Raw genomic sequence first — 20246 nt, 5'->3', positions numbered from 1 at the left:
TAGGGGCCTTGTCCCAACTTTCAGATAGTTTTCAGATTTTTATGTAGTAGAGATTTTGCAGACTGTTCTAGATGTTATTTAGTTGAGTTCAGATTTCATTCATTATTGTTAAACTAAATCCTGAGTATGACCATATTTTCGTATCAGATTATATTTCTGCATGTCCTTTTATTATATGAATGTTGTGCATGAATACCAAATAGAGTAGAATACCCGGGCCTTTATAGTTCGGGATGTCAGTCATGGCCATGCCCTAGTTCGAGTCATAATAGTGCAGGTATTCTTGCTATTGCTTCAGTTACACAAGAATTTAGATTTCTAGCATCTGTAGTAGTTTTCATTATATGGTGGTTTTATATGGTATATGGTTCATCACTCTTTCTACTTTGTCAATTTTTCGTTTCATTTTACTTTTCTAGTTTCTTATGAATATGTAGAAATTTAGTACACCTGTAATAGTTGATTACTTAATTCACTTGATTCCACTATGGTTTCTTCTATTTAATAACATCCACATTAACAGAATGTTACTGATTATATTTGTAGCAGCTATGCCAAATTACTCTTATACTTCCTTCACCTCTCTCTACTTCTGATCATTATCAATTGATATAATGAGAAACTTTTTTCTTTTTTTATATCCGTATGAATATGAATGTGTATGATAATGTTTATATACTCAACTAATAGTTTACGTTTTTGAAAATTTGATATTTTAGAAGCCATGATTTAGTTTTATGATTCTAATTCTGATTTGTAATTGTTTTAATTCATTATAGGTTGAAAACTATTTCTTTAATGATTTGATATCTTGGTACTAGACCTCTTCCTCCTTTGCCTTAATCACCAGGTATTGTATCTATTTCATCTATTTAGTGTTTATCTTTCTTTAACGTATTACTTTACATGAGCTGATATTTTTTTGTCTTGAGGTTCTGTCATCTACTTTGATACTTTTCAAACCTAACAACATCATTTACAAACCAAAACTAAAGTGACACTTTCAGTTCACGGTCAACAGATATTTCACTTTCAACCAGTTTCTTTTGTTGCCCTTTTGAGTTCTTAAGGTTTGATTCTAATTTGTGAAGAATAAGCTTTGAACTGAAAATTATTAGATTAAAACTTAAACATATAGTAAATATCTTACATGTACAGTAGCATGTCTCTTACATTTGAACTGAAAATTATTTAATTAAAACTTATTTGTTTATCTGTTTAGGAGACTATAGTGAATAGTTTTTGTGTTTGTTGCTTTTTTACCATTGCTAAAATATGTAAAAAAAAAATGTGTGAATATCATTTCTTTATTTTATTCTTTAGGAATTATATGTTATAGAAACTATTTCATTGACCTAATGATACTATTTGTACGTTGATACTGACTGTACTCATGATTTTATTAATTCAATATTTTAAATATGTAACATAGGGTATTTAATGGATGTTAGAGATAAAAGTTAGATGTACCTCCCAAAATCGACCAATCATTATGAAAATGGAGTCAAGGATTTTCTCAATAAGGCTTCTGAATAAGCTTCTCTAGGAAATGAAATATTATGCCCTTGTTGATTGTTCTTTAATTGATAATAGCATTATTAAGATGTGATGAAGGATCACTTTTACGCATATGGATTTCCTCCTAATTACACTCAATGGGTTTTCTATGGAGTAGGGGTTTCATCAACAAATATTCAACATTCAAGTAGTATTGGTAAAACTTTCAAACAACATGATGATTTTGATAAACTATTTCATGACACTTTTAGAAATGTAGAATATGATAAGAGAAATGAAGGGCATGAAGGAGTAAGACAGGGACAATCTTTAGATATTATGAAATTTTTAAAATTAGTGGAGGAAGGGAAACAAGATTTATATCCATGGTGTAAGAGTTTTTATAAGTTGAGATTCACCATCCGATTGTACTTGTTCAAATTCATTCATGAGCTTAGTAATGTAGCTTTCTCATTCTTGCTAGACTTGATAAAAGAGGCTTTTCCATTCACTCAGGTTCCCAAGTCTTTCCACAATGTAATAAATATGATAAAATATTTGTATCTTAATCACGAAAAAATCCATACATGCCCTAATGATTGTATGATCTTCTAGAATGACAATGCAAAGCTTGATAATTGCATTATGTGTGGGTCTTCTAGATGGAAGAATGTTTGTGATAAGTTGACTAATAAGACCATTAAAGTTCCTAAGAAGGTGTTAAGGTACTTTTCTTTAAAGCCTAGGCTTCAAAGGATATTCATGTGTTATAAAACATCTGTAGCTCTGAGATGTCAAGCTATTGAACAAACCAACTATGAAAATTTAAGACCTCATGCTGATTGGGAAGCTTGGAAATATTTTGATTCCATGCACCCTGACTTCTTCAAACATATTCGTAATGTTAGATTAGGTCTTTCAAGCGATGGTTTCAATCTATGAAAAATAATGGGCATTTATCATAGCACAAGCCAATTTATGTTAATCAAATATAATTTATCACCATGGATATGCATGAATCCGGAGTATATAATGTTATCAATGATTATTCTAGGTCAAATGATATTGATGTATACTTCCATCCACTAATTGAAGAGTTGAATAAACTATGGTAGGTGGGAGGGGAAACATTTGTTGCTAAATCTAACCAAATATTTAATATTCCTACAACTTTATTGTGGACAATTAGTGCTTTTCTAGCACTAGCAATGCTTTCTGGATGGAGAACCTAGGGGAGTTGGCCATGTCCCACTTGTAATCATAATACTTGCTCCTAATATTTCAAACATAGTCGTAACATGAGTTACTTGTGTCATCGAACATTTCCCCCCTAATCATTCATATAGAAGAGATAAAAAATCATTTAATGGTAAAGAGGAACAAAAAGCTACACCTACTCCCTTATCAGGTGAGCAAGTCCTTGAAGAACCATGAGAATTCAAAAATATTTTTGGAAAGAGACTGTAATACCCTGCAAATTTTCTTAATCGTTAGAGCTCTTTAAAGCATGCTAAGAGAATCTTCACACTTAGAAAATTTGACGAAGTGTTGGAAAATTTTCATTTCATAGGCCTTCGAACTTTGATGATTTATTTCATGATCTTCCCGACCTCCGTTTGCCGATTTTAAAGTTAATTCAATATGGGGAAAGTCAACAGTAAATCTCAGGCGAGTTTTTATAAATATGAAATTCAGCCTTATTACACCAAAAACATAGTGGTTTATCATAATTTCTCTCAAGAACAGGTTTGGATTTTCAATTAAGGATCCAAATTCAAGGAAATTCCTCCGTCAATCTTCATAAAATCAAGAACTAAGGTATGTTAGGTGTTGATTCTTGGTCCCTTCCACCCATGAAGTTCAAGAATACTTTTCTAAATACAAAGATTATATATATTTGAGTTTTTCATGATTCATGTGAATCAAAATTGAAGTTCTTGTTGTTGTTGAGTTTTAATTCATGCTGTGATTACAAAGTCCCAAGCTTTGATCCTAGTATGTGATATTTATGTAATACTTATGATTAAACCCCTTCAAGTTGCATGTTGATCTATGTATCCATGATAATTAGGTTTAGAATTTATTGTATAACCATAGCATGCTCCCTATATGTTCGATAAAAAGCTTATGTGAAGAAAATAGAGTCATTATAGCATGTTAGTCTGAAATCCCCAATTACGTATAAGTTAATGCATGCCTAATGTTTATTGAAAGGACTTAGTAAATGAATTATGCTAGTTCAATCAACCAACAGTTTAGTCTAAGAATTAGTTTAGTGTCTTTCAGTTGGGAGTAGGATTCGGCACTGAGCGAGCCTAGGGATAGGGGCTCACCCGCTAGGTAGGACTGAGATCCCTAATAGCTATCTGTAAGTTCCATAACAACATAGCCAGCGTAGGTATGACATGTCACCCGTTAGATAGGACTGACATACTCAAGCATCACCCATTAGTGCAGGACTGATCTCAGAAGTCACCCACTAGATTAGGGCTGACTCCATAGTAATTGTCCTTACCCGTGGCACGGTACTGAAACCCTTCCAGCTGAGGTTATAGGTTGGACCCCACTATTTCAGAATCTAGGGCATTACAAACTTGGCATTAGAGCCTAAGGTTCAATAGTGTCTTAGGAAGTCTGAAAGCCGCATCTAGTAGAGTTTTATGCATGGGTGTGTTGTGCTCCACATTTATGTATAGGAGGCTATGAGATGTTTTGGGAATAGTTTCCCTTATTTCAGTATTAATGTCGTGCGAGTGAGCATGAGCTCATGTTAAACTCTTAGTCTAATCCATTTTTTTCTTTCATTTACAGAATATGCCTCCTCACAGAGATAATGCCCATATGGAAGATAACAAGCCACCTTACCCCATAGATCTCTTGAATGATAATGTGTCACAAGCAGAGTTTTGGGAAGCTTTTCAGGTGCTAGACCATACTGTGACAACTAATATTCAGGGTAACCATCAGGCTGAATCCTTACCTCAGCAAGATGGGAATTTAGTCACAGCCAGAGTCAGAGATTTAATGAGAATGAACCCGCCAAAATTCTTTGGGTCAATAGTAGGTGAGGACTCACAACTTTATCTTGATGAGTTGAAAAAGATCACCAAAGTTATGCATATTTCAGAAGAGGAGAGTGTAGAATTAGAATCCTATAGGTTGAAGGATGTTGTTCATGATTGGGTAGTGATGTGGAAGAAGAGTAGATGAGAGGATGAAACTCCAATGACTTGGCAGATATTTCAGGATGCATTGTTAGATATGTTTTTTCCCACTTGAGATGAGGGAAGCTAAGGTAGAATATTTCATAAACCTGAGGCAAGGCTCTATGACAGTGAAGGAGTATTGCCTTAAGTTCAATCAGTTATCGAAGTATGTCCCTGAGCAGATGGCTAGAACAGGTTGCTTTAGTTTTTCTCATCCAAGGTCATAAGGTGGTAACCATTCTTAGCATAGTCAGAAGTTTTTAGTCCCAGCTCCATCCTCAGCTAGTGCACCAGTACCAAAGTTTAGGAATGACAGTCATGTTGGGGTGCCAAGCTTTACAACCCAGGGTAGTGTGAGAAATAATTGTACCAATCTGCTTTGTAGACAGTGTGGTAAGAATAACCTAGGTGCATGCAGAGCAGATAATGAGGTATGCTTTGGATATGGTAAGACATGCCACAGGTTGCAGGGGTGTAGGTTAATGGCTCAGAGGTGTAGAGATTTACATCAGTAGGGCACCACTTCCAGTACCACTAGTGGTTAGTTTTAGAATAGATTTTATGAACTCCAGACTCTCCATGATCAAGGAAGTTTACCTAACATAGATTCGGGTACATTTTAAGCCCTTCATTTTCATGATATGCAATATTAGATCCTTTGCTCCCATTTGAGCTTAAGTTTTCAGCATGAGTTAGTTAGTAAAGCCAGCAAGTCAGTTTAGCAGTCAGACAGTCAGATTCATATAGTTTTTATTCTTATCTTTCCATCTAGTCATGCTATCATAAATCTCAGGAATATAACTATTCCAAGATAGAAAGTCTCAGTATTTGCAAGATCAACTCAGTTTATGAGTCATGCATTAGTTTCAGGTCCCAGATGTTTAGTTATGATCCAATTCGTAGGTGCCTTGTGCATCGCCTTGGTTTTCCCAGTATCTAAGTAAAGTAAGAATTCTTATAGGGACATAGTGTCCCAAGAGGAAGATACCCTATACTTCCCCGATGCTTTCATGTCCTTGGACCCATTCAGTTGTATGTTCAGATATTCCTTACAAAGTTAGTATCAGTTATCATTGTATATTTCAGTCATGCTTTCATGAGAATCAACTCAGTCATGTATTTCATGCATCAAATATGGATGCTCAGTATAAGAATTCCGTCAAATATTCATGCATCAGATATGCATGTCCAGTATGAAATTTCAGTATATCAGTAGTTCCAGTTATGTAGTCATGTTTCAGATGTTCATGTCCCCCAAGTATGTTCAGTCTATCAGTAATCTCAGCTTAGTCAGTCTCATTCAAGGATGAATGTTCCCAAGTGGGAAATATTCTAATACCCCACAAATTTTCTTAGTCATTAGAGCTCTTTAAAGCATACTAAGAGAAGCTTCACACGTAGAAAAATTGACCAAGTGTTGGAACTTTTCCATTTCATAAGCCTTTTGAGTTTTTCATGATTCATGTTAATTGAAATTGAAGTTCTTGTTGTTGTTGAGTTTTAATTCATGTTGTGATTACAAGGTCCCAAGTTTTGACCCTAGTATGTGATATTTATGTGATACTCATGATAAAACCCCTTCAAGTTGCATGTTGATTGATGCATCCATAATAATTAGGTGTAGAATTTGTTGTATAACCAAAGCATGCTCCCTATATGTTCGATAAAATCCTTATGTGAAGAAAATAGAGTCATTATAGAATGTTAGTATGAAATCCCCAATTATGTATAAGTTAATGCATTCTTAGTGTTTGTTGAAAGGACTTAGTGAATGAATTATGCTATATTGCATGTATTCCTATTCACGTGCATTTCTTATTGGATGAATTATGAGATATTAGTGTGCATTCCTATGCATGTACAAGTTTATGATTTTCAAGTGCTTGAAGAGATGCCTTATTGATTGTATGGTGAATGATAGACTATTGTATGCTATTCAAGAATTTTTATGTCTTATTATTTACATGCTATCGTGTCCTGGGGGTACTTTTACCCGATAATTTAGCTGTATGCCTAGAGCCGAGTAAGTTTTAAAGATAATCCCAGTCGTGCCATGATCAGTATGAGTCAGTCAGTTATAGAACTTAGAAAGACTCAGCAACCTTAGTCCAGTTCAGCCAACCAGCATGATTAGTAACAGTTTAGTCTAAGAATCAGTTCAATGTCTTTCAGTTGGGAGTAAGATTCAGCACTGAGAGAGTCTAGGGATGGGGGATCACCCGCTAGATAGGACTAAGATCCCTAGAAGCAATCCCTAAGTTCCATAACGACGTAGCCAACGTAGGTATGAGATATCACCTATTAGATAGGACTAACATACTCAGGTATTACCCTTTTGTGCTGGACTAATCTCAGGAGTCACCCGCTAGATTAGAGTTGACTCCATAGCAGTTGTCTTTACTCGTGGCGCGGTACTGACACCCTTCCAGCTGGGGTTATAGGTTGTACCCCACTAGTTCAAAATTTGGGGTGTTACAGTGACAAAAATAGAAAAAAAATAGTGATGTCACTGGGAAAAAAGATCAATATTTTTTGAATTGTCATATTGGCCGTAAAGTAGAGTGCGACACATCCTTGACCTGATGCACATAGAGAAGAATTTTTGTGATAGTTTGCTTGGTACTTTGTTGGATATATCTGAAATATCCAAAGATCATGTAAATTTTTGCTATGACTTGTATCTAATGGGTATACGCAAAGAGCTTCAACCAATAGAAAATGATAGTAGTGGAAAACTTAATCTGATTAAATCTTGTTTCTCTATAAAACCGGAGGAGAAAAGGTTGCTTTGTATTGTTTTAAAAGATGTCAAAATGCCAAAAGGGTGTGCCTCTAATATATTTACACTTGATATATTAGATGCACATCCTTTTAGCAATTTGGGATTTTTAAAACTAGTGCAAAACAACCTTTCTCCCTCTAATTTCATAAAGAAACAAGCTTTAGCAAGATGAACTTTTCCACTATTATCATCTTCTATTGGTTAAAGCTCTTTGTGTAACCCTATCTGATGCAAGTCATAGCGAGAATTGACATGATCTATGGACTTTTCACCTATATCCAACAAAGTACCAAGCAAACTACCACAGAAATTCTTCTCTATGTGCATTGGATCAAGGTTGTGCCATAATCTATTTTGTAGCCAATACGACAATTCAAAAAATGTATTTTTTTTCTAGGACCATCATTGTTTCATTTTTTTAAATTTTTTTTTGATTGTTTCAAAAACATTATTGAATTCATGTAGTTCTTCAAGGACTTCTTCACTTGATAAGTGAGTAGGTGCAGCTTTATGCTCCTCTTTACCAAGAAATGATTTTTTATCTCTTTGATATGGATGATTAGGGGGAAAACTATTCGATGACTCAAGTAACACATCTTATGACTATGTTTGAGATATTGGGAGCAAGCATTTTTATTACAAGTGGGACATGGCCATCTACCCTTTGTGCTACATTCAAAAAAGAATTGCTAGTGCTGGAAAATCACTAACTATCCACAATAAAGCTACTCACATATTATATGTTTTGTTAGTTTCAGCATTAAATGTTTCCACTCCAACCTTCCATAGTTGACTCAACTCCACAATTAGCATCTGAAATTATACATCAATATCATTTCCACGAGATGAGGGACTTGGAATAATCATTTATAACATTATATACTCTAGCTTCATGCGTAACCATAGTGATAAATTATAGTTCATTAATATAACCAGCCATGTTCTATAAGAAATTTTCATTGTTCTAAATGTATTAAAACCATCTCTTGAAGGACCCAATATAACATTACAAATATCTTGGGTGAACCTGGGGTGAATGAAATAAACATGTTACAAAAATTTTCCATCAGCCGGATGTCTTAAATTACTATATTTGGGTCATTCGGTAGCAAGCCATCTTATAGCTACATATGTTTCGGTACACATGAATACTCTCTCAAGACTAGGCTTTAAAGAAAAGTACCCAAAGACCTTCGCAAGAAATTTAGTGGTCTTATTATTCAACTTATCATAAATACTCTTCCATCTAAAAGACCCACACATAATGCAATTATCGAGCTTTCCATTGTCATTCCAGAACAACATAAAGTCATTAGGGCATGCGTGGATTTTTTTCATAATTGAGACATTAATATCTTATCACCTTTGTTACTTTTTACAAAGACTCGGGAATATGAGTGGATCGAATAGCCTCTTATAAAGTCTATCAAGCCTGAGAAAGCTACAATACTCAGCCTTTATAAGTCTATCAAGCCTGAGAAAGCTACAATACTCAGCCTGTGAATGCATTTGAACAAGTACAACTGGATGGTGAAACTTAGCTTAGAAAAATTCTTTAACCTCAGATATAAATATTGTTTTCCTTTCTCCACTAATTTAAAAATTTTCTAAACATCTTCAAATGGTCCCTATCTCACTTTTTCCTGCCCTTAATTTCCCTGATCATCTTCTACATTTCTAAAAGTATCATGAAGTAGTTTATCAATATCATCATGTTGGCCGAAAGTTTCATCAACACTACTTAGATGTTGAATATTTGTTAAACCTCTCCTCCATGGAAAATTCAATGAATGTAATTTGGAGCAGATACATGACCATACAAGTGATCCTCCCCCACATCTCGATAATATCAATAGCAATTAAAGCAGAATTTCTAAGGGCACAATATTTCATTTCCTAGGAAAGCTCATTCAAATGCCTTATTGAGAAAATCTTTGACTCCCTTTTCGTACTGAGCGGTGGATTTTAAGAGATACATCTAACTTTTATCTCCAACATCTATTAAATACCCTTTGTTACATATTTTAAATATTGAAGCCAAAAAATCATAAGTATAGTCAGTATCAAGATACAAAGAGAATCATTAGGTATGTGAAATAATTTGTATAACTTATATTTAATAAAGAATATAACAAAGAAATGATAATCATGCATTTTTTTTTTACGTATTTTAGCAACGGTAGAAAAAACCACTACAAACACAAAAATAATTTACTAATAGACACCTAAATAGCCAAACAAACAACTTTTAATTTAATAATTTTTAGTTCAATTTTTTGAGACATACTACTGTACATGTAAGATATTTACTGTACAGGTATCTTTTAATTAAATAATTTTCAGTTCAATGCTTCTGCTTCACAAATTATAATCAAACCTTAAGAACTGAAAAGGACACCAAAAAAACTAGTTGAAAGTAAAATTTTTGTTGGCTGTGAACTGAATGTATCACTTCAATTTTGGATTGTAAATGATGTTGTTAGGTTGAAAAGTATCAAAGTAGATGAGTATAGAATATCAAGACAAAAAATATCAGGTCATGTGAAGTCATACGTTAAAGAATGATAAACATTAAAAAGATAAAATAAATACATTACTTGGAGACCAAGGTATAAGAAGTAAAGATGTAGTATCGAGATATCAAATTATTAAAGAGACAATTTTCAACTTACAATGAATTAAAACAATTACAAATCAGAATTTGACTCATAAAAACTGAAACTTGGCTTCCAAAATATCAATTTTTCACAAACTTAAAGTATTAGTCGAGTATTTAAACTTAACCATACACGTTCATATTTATGCAGAGATAACAAAAGAAAAATGTTTCTCATCACATCAATTAACTGTAATCAGAAGTGGAGAGGGGTGGAGTAAGTATAAGAGGAATCTAACGTAGCAGTCAGAAATATATCAATAACATTCTATTAATGTGGAGTTTATTATAAAGAATAAACCATGGTGGCATCAAGTGAATCAAGTAATAAAATTTTATGCGTGCGCTGATTTTTGACAAATTTTTAAGAAACCAAAAAAGGAAAATTAAATGAAAAATAGACAAAGTAGAAAGAATGTTGAACTAAATACCATATAAATCGAACATATAATGCAAACTACTGTAGTTACTAGAAATCCAGATTCTAGTGTGAATGCAGTAATAGCAAGAATACTACAGGAATAGCAAGAATACCTTCACCTACCTATTCATGACACAAAGATGTTATTAGTCCTTTCATTCATGTTAATTAAGAGTAAAAATATCGATAAAATAATGCCAATTGAAAATGAATCTGCAATCAAAAAATACTCGAGAATTGATGATATTCATAAAAGGAAACTACAACAATCAAAATATAAATAATACATTGCCAGGAAAACTCATGTATTCATATTTTCAAATCAGCAATTCGACCGCAAGAGAATTCAAATTCTAGAATATGCAAAACTGGAAACATATAAACTGAATAAGGACCCTAGCTATGACCCCATAAAACACAATAATTTCAATAGAATAACAACCACTGAGAATTCCAATTCAAAGCTCTCACAACTTAGAGCTTTAGAAAGAACAATATGAAATACCAAGAACAAGAATCACATAAAGTGCATGGAGAAACAAGCAAATAAATACAAAAAGCTCAACTTTTTCACTCAATTCAACCACAAACAAAATTAACCAGAATACCTAAAACTAAAAAATAAACAAACTACATAAGGCCACTATATATAACCCCCCCAAAGCTCAACTTTATAACACAAATTAGTATTAAATGAAAGATTCTAGAATAACCAAACATGAAATCATATAAACTTCATAAAGGAACTAGCTATAACCCCAAAAATCTCAACTTATAATAATTCAATGGCAAGTGAAAATAAGATTCTAGAATACCCAAAATCAAAATTATATAACAAAAGAAAAACACTAATAAAAGCACAAGACTAAAATCTAGTACTCAAACATCATTTGGACAAACACATGCATTTAACAATTGAAACATGACTCAAATAACCTCAAATAATAAACCCAGATAAAAACAAAATCAACATAAATAAACCACAAAATCCACCTAAAATCTAAGCAAAATTCCCCCAAAAACAATCAAAAATGTAATTTCTCTTTACAGGGATTTTAGTGTATATATTATCAAAAAAACCAGATAATAGATATATTCATTCTTACATGAAAATTATTTCAATATAGAATAAACCCACAAAAATAACCACATTCATAGTATGAAGATCTACCTGAGAAGACCTTTTATCTGAAAAGTAGAAGCTGGAGATGAAAAACAGATGAAATTAGCGATAATTAAGTATCCGAAAAAGTAGAAGCTGGAGAACACCTTTCACTGAAAAATCAGCTGGAGACTGTAAAGCTGGGGATGAAATTAGCATAAAAAACACTCAAAACTCGAATGAATACAATTTTTTCATCAGGAAAATGGTGGAAAAGAGAGTTTTTCCATGATTTTCATTACAAGATGTTTTCATTGAAAAAGAAACCCTAAACTTAGCTTAGACAAAGAGAATAGGGAGATATTAAATCAGGTTTTCCTAACCCAAGCTTCCAATTTTAAGTCTTTTTAATTAATTTTTAATTAATTTATCAATATTAACAGGTAAATAAAGAGTTGGGGGAGAGAAATACATGGGTATTTTTATTTTTAGTATAATTTAACCATAGCTATAGGTAATCTATAGTGACGGTTAAAATAAACATTACAATACTTTATTAGGACAGTTAAGTATAATATGCAACTATTGTTTTAATTCATTCTCCCATTAGATACAACCATATTATGCGACGATTATAACTATTTTCATACGATGTATACAGTGACGATTATATAACAATCATGAAATAATTATTGTCATGCCCTTCATTATTAGTAGTGATAAGTTTGTTTGTTAATAGGGTGTTTGACTTAGTGGTCAAGGTATGTAGGACATCCATGGTAATTGGATATTTTGATATTGCCTAATTAATGTCTCATGCTAGCAGATTGAGACTGAGAAAATGATGGAATGGGAAAGGAAGACCAAAGAGGCTAGGATCAAATAATTTGAATATAGTGAGTAGAAGTGATGAGGGGGAAATCATTATTAGTTTTAGAGTCTTTCATTAACTCCTACACGATCTTCAGCCAGTATACTGATACACAAGACTATGTAGGAATAGTGGGGTAGAGAACCGACCACTAGATCTTAGAGAAGCACTTTTAGGGGATATATATTTCCAACCTGCAAAAATTATGGTAAGAATCATCCAAATGAGTGAATAATGGGTAAGGACGACTTTCATTAGTGGGGTAAGCTAGGACATAGATACTAGGATTGCCCATTCACTAAGAAAAGTAGCTAGAATATTTGCCCTCATACTTAGTCCTTAGAAGCCCATTAAGTCTCCCAACCCACTAATAGGGTGCTTCATTTGAAACTGGTGGTATTCAGAAGATGAATTGATTTTATGCTTAACTCTCTAATAAGGAATAGGAGAGCTCCCCAAACGTGGTTACTGGTATACTTTGCATCTTTCATATTGATATTTGTATAATGTTAGAACTAGGGTCAAATCTTTTATTTGTAACTTCATTTGTTGCAGTAAATTTTGGTGTTAGTCCTAAAAACTTTTCTACGTCTTTCTCAGTTTCCACCCCCAATCAGTGAGTTAGTTACTGCAAGATGTGTCGATGGAAAGTGCGCTATTACTACCATTCATAATGTCACCTCAATAGATTTATTAGAATTAGAGATGGCTAATTTTTTATGTCATGCTTAACATAGATTGGCTTAATTCATGCTATGTTTCAGTTTGTTGTTAGACTAAAATTGTTAAATTTTACTTTCCTAATAACTTAGTCCTCAAGTGAGAAGGCAGCTTGGTGTCCCTTAAAGGTTATTTCATCTTTTATTTTGTAACACCCTGATTTTTTAAATCGGAATGCTACACGGTGCTCATGAATCCAAGGAATCACAAGCTAACCCATGACTAATATCTGTACCTGTACACTGCATATATAACATATTAATGCAGAAGAAATGAACATATAGGACAAAAGGTTCAACTGAATAAAGAATCTGTCAAACATAATATCCATATGGGTAAAAGATACCCAAAACAACTGAAAACTGAATCAAATCTAAACATAAGTCTGAATACTTTATCTGAAAGCCTCTAAGTGCTGTCTGAATAAGGAGTTGAAGGAACATGTCTCCAACTAACTCCATAAACTAATAACTAGATAAAATAATAATGAATAAATCAAATCATATTGTCCTCGAATAAAGAGGACTCATTGAATCTCTATGAATAGAATGCTACTGCTACTACTGATCTGGAGCTCGTGTCTCCGAACCTATAGTGTAACATGAAAAGAAATCACCATAGCGCAAATGCATCAGTATGAGGGAATGTACTGAGTGTATGAGTGAGGTATGCTAAATATAAACAAGGTTTATATGCATTAACAATGCTAACTGTCTAACTGACATCAATGTAAGAGTACAAATATGTACACATAGTAACTGAAATCGTGGGTGCATTGTAGCTATTCCTGTATGCTAATACATGGTTTACTGATGGCTAACATAACTGATACTAAAATTCTGATAACATGGGCGACTGTATCTGACAATCCTGAATCTGATGGAACTATCTAATTTCGTACTATAACTGAGTCTGACTGTATCTGACAGTCCTAATATACTAAAATCTGAAGACCTATCTAAGTTCTTTTACTGAGACTGATTCTAAAACTGTGGGAGGTAGTTGCTTAACCGACATGCCCCAATAACACATATAGCTAAGTTGGGGTGCAATTTCTGCCACGACTGAAGGGGTGTCAATACTGCGCCACTGGTAAAGAAGGTTATGGGTGACCTTTAGCTGGCAGGTATTCAAAAGAAGAATGGCAAGAACCCTAAACTGACAGGTTAAGCCACCTCATCACCCCTAATCTGACAGGCTAAGATGTTTGAACCTACGCTGGCTACGTAGTTCTGGAACACAAGGATGACTGCTAAAAATCACACGCTACACTGATAGGTGAATCCCTATCCTTGGGTTCACTCGGTGCTAATTTCTACTCCCATCTGAAGAGACTAAACATGATTCAACTGACTGTACATAGACAAATTAACTAACTTTCGTTGACTGACGGAGTAGTACTATTATCTGAGAAATAACTGAGATAATAAGATTTCTGAGGTTTTCCTGAGTCACATAACTGACTAAGTTCTATAAATTATAGCTTGACTGAAATTATCGTGACAACATGACATGGTTCTAGGCACACAACTATTTTTTTCGGGTACGAATACCCCCAGGACTCGATAGAAGGAAACTGACACACATGACATGACTTGATCACAAGATTTGAGTCCACAATCCATAATATCATAAGTAGGGGATATCATATTGCATATAGTTATTCAACATCTTAAACATTGTACGGAATACATAGATATATTTTGTGTACATATTGTATATATCCATTAGATTACATGCTTCATACCATCACAATAGCAACACATGAAAAGGATGAGATTCATATTGAAGTATATAGCTAACATGAACTTGTCATTTATACATCATAGAACCATACAAATATGAATTTCTAGCATCCTAAGCATTTTATCAAACACCTTCCATGCATTCTTTAAGGCATAGGTGGGTTTCATACTTACACCATATTAACCCACCTAAAGTTCATGGTTTTCAATTACCAAACATATATATTCTATGAAAACACCTTTAGACATCACATTGAAACTTAAACAACATATCACCATAAAAAGTTTACAAAATAATATTTAAAACATGGTTCTTGAGCTCTATGAACGGATTGGATCCATAGATGAACACTATGCATACCTTAGAAAGGAAACCTTGATGATTTGCTGGAGAGTTCTTGGATTTGGGAAACTTAATTCTCAATTATATTGGAAAAAGGCTTGAATCTTGCTTTTGAGAGATGAGTTTGATGGAAACCCTAATCTTGTGGTTGAGAGCATAAGAGAGGGTTTTTGAGATGCTTAACTGAAGAAAAAATGGGAAAAATTATGCCTCTTTAGGGTTATAAGTCATGGAAGGTGAAGAAAATGACCAAAATACCCTTATGAAATAAATTTCCAGTTGCTGAAAAATCATAGCTTACGACCTTCGTGATAGGGCGTCACAAATGTGATAAGCTATCTCGAATGTCGTCACTTAGGAGCTGGTTTCTGCCTAAGGCTAACGACCTTCGTGATAGGGCTTCACAAATGTGGTAAGCTGCCACGAATGTCGTCACACTATTTCCAGCCTGACATGCTGGAGTAAAATAGGAATAACTCTTTACTCCGATATTGGATTTAGGAAAAATTGGTATCATTGGAAAGATAATTCAATTATATATCTTTTAATAGGTCATGATCTCAAAAATTCCAAGTATAATGAGAGATATTCTCATTTGAAGTTGACTATACCAACATCCTTCTCAAGAATTCAATCGGTAAGGAATATTTTGATTCGTCTGATAGCTAGGAGTTATTTCAAGCCTTAATATACATCTAACCTACTCATAAAACTATAAAAGAACCATGATGAACCATGCATGATCTTGGTACATGTCTCTAATATTGGTTTGGATTTTTTGGGTTATTAGAATATCTCCCCCTTAGAAACATTCGTCCTTAAATGATGACTGCTTGAGAGGGGAGAAAAGATAAAATCACGTATAAACTGATCATGCTCAACTGGCACATGATTTTCGGACTGAATTGAATTCTAAACTGAATATATCCTAACTGAACATGCATATCTGATGTATGACTGATAAGCTGAACTCATGAATGCATGATATGCTATGCACTGATACTTGATACCAATTTTATACTGGAATATTGAAAATGTAACTGAATAAGCTTAAGGAAAATGGTCATCTCGATCTAAGTCTGAATTAGCAGAGAAAATATGAGGGTACTTTATTCGCATGTCTACTTCTGCTTCCCAAGTAGCTCCTTCCATAGATGATCCTGCCAAAGAACCTTGACTAGAGGGACTTCTTTGCTTCTCAGCCTACGAGTCTGATAGTCAAGGATTTTGATTTGAATCTCTTTATAAGAAAAGCTATTCTGAATATCAATGCTCTAAATAGGAACTACAACTTTTGGGTCACCTATGCACTTCTTGATCAAAGAGATATGGAAGACTTGATGAATTGAGGCTAGATCGGAAGGCAATTCGAGCTCATAGGCTACCTTGCCGAAGAGACTGAGAATCCTGAAGGGACTGACATATTGGGGACTGAGCTTTCCCTTCTTACTGAATCTCTTCACTCTTTTCATGGGAGAGATCTTGAGATAGACATATTTATCAACCTCTAATTCAAGATCCTTTCTACGAAGATCCACATAAGACTTCTGTTGGCTGTGAGCAGCCTGGAGTCTTTCTATGATCAACTGAACTTTATCTAAGGCATCGAATACTAAGTTAGGACCTATGACTGTGGTCTCACTAACTTCAAACCAACCGATCAGAGACCTACATCTCCTACCATAAAGAGCTTTGAATGGAGCCATCTGAATACTGGAGTGATAGCTTTTGTTGTATGCAAATTCAATCAAAGAAAAGTGGTCATCCTAGCTTCCCTTGAAATCAGTTGCACACACCCTTAGCATATCTTCTAGAGTTTTAATGGTCCTTTTTGCTTGACCATCTATTTGAGGATGAAACATTGTACTGAGATGAACTTGGGTACCAAGACCCTTTTGGAATACTTTCTAGAAATGAGAGGTGAATTGGGTACCTCTATCTGAGATGATAGATAGTGGAACACTGTGTAATCTAACCAACTCCCTGATATAGAGTTTGGCATAATCCTTGGCTGAGTAAGAGGTACGAAATGGAAGGAAATGAGTTGACTTGGTTATTCTGTCTACAATGACCCAAACTGAATCATACTGATGACATGTTCTAGGCAAACCCATCATGAAGTCCATGTTCACTTCTTACCACTTCCAAGTAGGAATAGTGAACTCTTGCATAGAGCCACTAGGTTTCTAATGCTCTATCTTAACCTTCTGACATGTAGAGAACATGGCTACAAACTCTACAACATCCCTCTTCATCCCACTCCACTAATAGATCTCCCACAAGTCGTGGTATATCTTAGTGGCCCCTAGATGAATAGAGTATCACGCACCATGTGCTTCTGTAAGAATTCGCTGCCTCAATTCATCTACACTGGGAACACATAGACGACCCTGACAACGAAAAACACCATCTCCCCCTTAGGAGAAAACCTCTAATTCCTGACTCTGAACTAACTCTTTTATCTTGGCAAGGCTAGTATCCTTGTCTTGCTTCTCTTTCACCTCAGAAACTAGAGATGACTCTGAACTACTCTGAACGCATACACTACCCTCTGAAAAGTCGAATAAATGAACGCCTTGTCTGGAAAGCTGATGAATCTCCTGAGATAATTTCTTCTTACTATCCTCAATATGGGAAACACTACCCATGGGCAGTCTACTGAGTGCGTCGGCCACTATATTGGCCTTGCTAGGATGATAAAGGACACTCATGTCATAATCCTTCAAGAGCTCTAACCACCTTCTCTGTGAAAATACATACTGAAGGCTCTTATGATCTGTGAAGATGTTTACATAAACACCGTATAGATAATTCCTCCAAATCTTTAAGGCAAAGACAACTGCTGCTAACTCAAGGTCATGAGTAGGATAATTTTTCTCATGGGGCTTTAACTTTCTGGAGGTATAGGCTATGACTCTACCATGTTGCATGAGGACACAACCTAAACCTACTCTAGATACATCACAATATACTACGAATCCATTACAACCAGGAAGTGCTAAAATTGGAGCTGAGGTAAGTCAAGTCTTCAATTTCTGAAAACTCTTCTCGCAAGGTTCTCACCATTGAAACTTGACCTTTTTCTGAGTCAATCTGGACATAGGAGATGCAATAGAAGAAAATCTCTTGACAAATCATCGGTAATAGCCAGCCAAACCCAAGAAACTCCTGATATCTAATGGAGAGACAGGGCGAGGCCAGTTTCTTACCGCTTTAATTTTCTGAGGATCTACTCTAATGCCATCACCAAAAAAAATATAGCCAAGGAAAGCTACTGATCTTATCCAAAATTTGCTCTTACTAAACTTGGTGAACAACTGGTGATCCCTGAGAGTCTAAAGGACAATTATGAGATGGTTTGAATGATCACGCACTATATGAGGATAGACCATATAAAGACTATGACAAATGTGTCCAAGTACTGCTTAAATACTCGGTTTATCAAGTCCATGAAAGATGTAGGGGTATTGGTAAGACCAAAGGACATGACTAGAAATTCAAAGTGACCATACTAAGTACGAAAAGCTATCTTTAAAATGTCACATTCTCTAACTCTGAGCTAATGATAGACTAATTTGAGGTCTATCTTGGAGAAATAACTAGCACCCTGAAGTTGTTCAAACAAGTTGTCTATCCTAGGCAGTGGATACCTGTTCTTAACTATGACTTTGTTGAGCTGACGGTAATCAATAGATATTCTTAGAGAACCATCTTTCTTGCGCATGAATAAGACTGGCGCACCCCATGGGGATACATTGGGCCTGATGAATACCTTATCTAAAAGATCCTTCAACTGATCTTTCAGTTCCTTGAGTTCTTCTGGTGCCATTCTGTATGGCAGAATAAAAATAAGCTGAGTATCTAGGAGAAGGTCTATGCCTAAGTCTATTTCCTTTTCGGGAGAAATGCCTGGAAGATTTTAGAAAAAATGTCTGAATATTCATTAACCACTGGGAGTGATTCGAGACTGGGAGATTCTGAACTGGAATCCTTAACATGCATAAAATGATACATACACCCGTTAGAAATTATTTTCCTTGCCTGAAGGTAGGAAACAAGCTGACGCCTGAAAGACGAAGTGCTACCCTTCCACTCTAGGACGGGCTTATTCGGGAACTGAAACTAAACTATCCTATTTCTAAAGTAGACTATTGCATAGCAGGAATAAAGCTAATCCATGCTGAGAATGGCATCAAAATCAGTCATCTCTAACTCGACTAAATCTGCTGACGTGCATTAGACTGAGAGACTGACTTAAAATTATGCTTACTATAACGGCATGAATACTAAAGAAAGGGAACTGTTCCTAAAATATCTCATAGCCTTCTATATATAAATATGGCGTGCAACACACCCATGTACAAGACACTACTAGATGTGGCTCTCAAAGTTCCTAGGACTCTATTGAACCTTAGGCTCTGATGCCAAGTTTGTAATACCCCGATTTTCTAAATCGGAATTCTACATGGTAATTATGACCCCGAGGGACCACAATCTAACCCATGATTGATATTTGTACCTGTCCACTGCATATATAATGTATTAATGCGAAAAACATTAAAATGTAGGCCATAAGGTTCAACTGAATAAAGAATCTGCCAAACATAATATCCATATGGGTGAAAGATACCCAAAACAACTGAAAACTAAATCAACTCCAAACATAAGTATGAATACTGAATCTAAAAGCCTCTAAGTGTTGTCTGAATAAGGAGTTGAAGGAACATATCTCCACTATCTTCATAAACTGATAACTGGATAAAATAATAATGAATAAATCAAATCATATTGTCCTCAAATGAAGAGGACTCACTGAATCTCTGTGAATAGAAATGCTATTGCTACTGCTGATCTGGAGCTCGTGTCTCTGACCCTATGGTGTAACATAAAAAGAAATCACCAT

The sequence above is a fragment of the Capsicum annuum genome, chromosome 8 (genome assembly GCF_002878395.1).
Source record: "Capsicum annuum cultivar UCD-10X-F1 chromosome 8, UCD10Xv1.1, whole genome shotgun sequence".
Taxonomy (NCBI): Eukaryota; Viridiplantae; Streptophyta; class Magnoliopsida; order Solanales; family Solanaceae; genus Capsicum; species Capsicum annuum.
Note: the sequence above shows the minus strand (reverse complement) of the source record.